Raw genomic sequence first — 3,162 nt, 5'->3', positions numbered from 1 at the left:
TTAAGGCTTTAAGTTTGAGGGTAATTTGTTATATGGTAATAATTGATGCAATATGCTTGTTGAATTTCAGGCGTCCTAGCTGCAAACAATAGAATCTACCCCACCTAGTTTAAACAGAAGAGGAATGTATTTAAGGAACTAGGTAGTTCACTAAATTCTCAGGAGGACTAAAGAATGTGACTTGATTTAACAAACCCATGACACCTCCTGTGGAGAACCTTCTGCTGTCATTGCTAGCACAAACCCAATATACTCAAATAACAAAGTCCTTCCACTGGGACTGTTGCCATCTTGCCTATGTAAGCTGGGTGTCTTCACTACTACCTACATGAAGAATGGGTTTTACATGCACTTACTTCCAAACCAAAGCCTGTGTAAAGATTAGGTCAAATGTCTACACTTCATTGTGATGGTTAATTTTATGTGTCAACCTGGCTGAGCCACAGTGCCCAGATATTTGGTCAACCATTATTTTGGATTTTTTTGTGAGGGTTTTTTCCGATAAGATAAACATTTAAATCAGTGGTGTCTGATTAAATCAGATTGTCCTCCATAATGTGGAGTCAGGCCTGATCTAAGCAGTTGAGGGCCTGAATAGAACAGAAGTCTGACCACCCCTCCCCCCAAGTAAGAAAGAACTCTGCCAGCAGTGGTTTTGGGACTTGAATTGTAATATTGGCTCTTCCCTGGGTATCCATAATCATGTGGACCAGTTCCTTAAACTCCTTCCTTCTCTTCCTTCCTTCCTCTTTCTCTCTCCCCCCACCTCTCTATAGATAGATTGTATCTGTATAGATATACTACATATATATAATATATATAATATATGTAATATATATTTTAACCTATTGGTTCTGTTTTCTCTGGAAACTCTGATTACTATATCTAGTTACAAATGAGGTTTAGAAATACTCAGATGAGAAATTTACAAATATAGGAAATGTGTTCTCGTTGCCTAATCAATACCTGTTATAGTTATTAAGTAACCAAACATTATCAATTTCTTCTATCAACTCAAGTTATTCCTCAATAACCACCTCTCTCCTTAATCTGCAGAGAAAAACACAGGTAATAGTTTGGTGTATATTCCTCAAGCTATTTTTTTTCCAAACTGTAGACTTTATTTATTTTTATTTTTATTCTTTTTTCTGTTTTTAAAGTAGGCTCTGCACTCACTGTGCAGCTTGAACTCACAACCCTGAACTCGAGTCACATGCTCTACCAACTGAGCCAGCCAGGCACCCCCAAGTTGTAGACTTTAAATTAATGTGTTACAGGTATGCACCTGGTGAGATTCCAGGGAATTGTACTTATATTTAAGCCTTTGCTCCACAGTACAGTCTTTCTCCTGTATATAACTTCTTCCTTTAATTATGTACATTTGTAAATAATGAATGACATTTCCCTCAAGAGATTTTCTAATTTTATCTGTTGATCCAAATTAAAGTCTGACCATAATTCCTTCTCTAGGGAATGATATTGTAAGCCTGTAAGTAAAGTTATAAGCATCATAGACCCATGGGAGGAAGGTGGTAGTTCTTTCTTGGCAAGAAAAATCCCATGAAATCTCATTAATTCAGATTCCTTAAAGTTGGAATTTGTGATTATTCAACCTTCCTTAGTTTGGAGTTTGCCTTTTCCCTGGGCAAAGTGATTAAATAAAAAAGTCCAATTACAAGGGGAATGTTTCAGTAGTTACAGCTTTAGAAGGCTTTAGCACACAATTTATTTGGGTCCAAATGGGATCTGCTATACAGAAGTGATTATTTTTTTCCTAAGTTGAAAGGAGGCATGATGAGGACTGGTTCTATCATAGACCTTTAAGAGTTTTCTGACAACATTGCCGTAGAATTTTGTTCCTTGCTTTAAATAGCAAAGCTGGAATCTATGTGGGACTTTGGACTCTTCTAAGAAATAGCAATCGCCTAGGATTATGATTTAGGAACAATCCATGATCTAATGAAAGTATCTAAGAGAAAGGACATCCCAGGATGATTGCCAAAGTTGTTCTTTAAGGGAAATCTACTAAAAAGAGAGAAGCAAAATTCAGGCAACAATAAGCATGTAATTATAAGTTCTATGCGTATTTTATTTTGTAAATATTTTATTTATTTAATTTATTTTGCATAAGTGGGGTGAGAGAGGGGCAGAGGGAGGAGGAGAGAGAGAGTCTTAAGCTGGCTCCATGCTCAGCACACAGCCCAATGCAGGGCTTGGCCTCACAAGCCTGAGATCATGACCCTAGCTGAAATCAAAGGGGGACACTTCACCAACTGAGCCATCCAGGCGCCCCCAAAGATTTCATTTTTAAAGTAATGTCTACATTGAACCTAGGGCTCGAATTCACATCCTCAAGATCCAGAGTCACACATTCCACCAACAGAGCTGTCCAGGCACTCTGTAAGTTCTATGAATATTTTAAAATCAAAATAGACATCTGTAATCATGTTAATCAAGGTTCTGAACTTTGAGATAGATCCAGTTCCTTAGGCATGAAGAAGAAGTACTTAAGAATCCTGCCTTTTTTCTCTCTCTCTTTTTTTTTTTTTTAAAGTAAACTCTATGCCCAACATGAGGCTCAAACTCATAACCCAGAGATCAAGAGTCACATGCTCTACTGACTGAGCCAGCCAGGTGCCCTGAGGGATCATATGTTTTCAGTAGAAAGAGCCTTTGTCCTATAACCATGGCCTGCGGTTGCTCAGTAAATGGATTCCATGTAAATAAATTGATCCCCCTCGGCTCTGAGGAGAATTAGGCAGGGTCTGGGGCCAACAGAGTGCCCAAGAAAAGACTTCTGGCTTCATGGACTTATTTCCTTCTCCCATGAGCTGTACAGACATTATCATCCTTCAGCTGCCCTTACAAGACAAGCAAAATGTTGGGAAGCTCTGTAGGAAAGACAGCAAGGCAGCCCCTTCTTTGCTGAGTAGCCCCAAGAGTCATCCCTTTTAGCAGCTACATGGAGTAACAGCCCTCCAACACCTCATTTTACAGGCTATGGGCATGTGCTGTTCCACAGGCTTCTCTGGCCACACCCTTCCAGATCTGCAGGGTTTTTTTTAAAATATGAAAAGTGATTCGTGCTTGCTTTTAAATGCAAACATTCTAGCAGTTAATAATTAAAAAGTGAAATCCCCTACCTCTCACCCTCCAGCGTTA

The sequence above is a fragment of the Canis aureus genome, chromosome 19 (assembly GCF_053574225.1).
Source record: "Canis aureus isolate CA01 chromosome 19, VMU_Caureus_v.1.0, whole genome shotgun sequence".
NCBI lineage: Eukaryota > Metazoa > Chordata > Mammalia > Carnivora > Canidae > Canis > Canis aureus.
Note: the sequence above shows the minus strand (reverse complement) of the source record.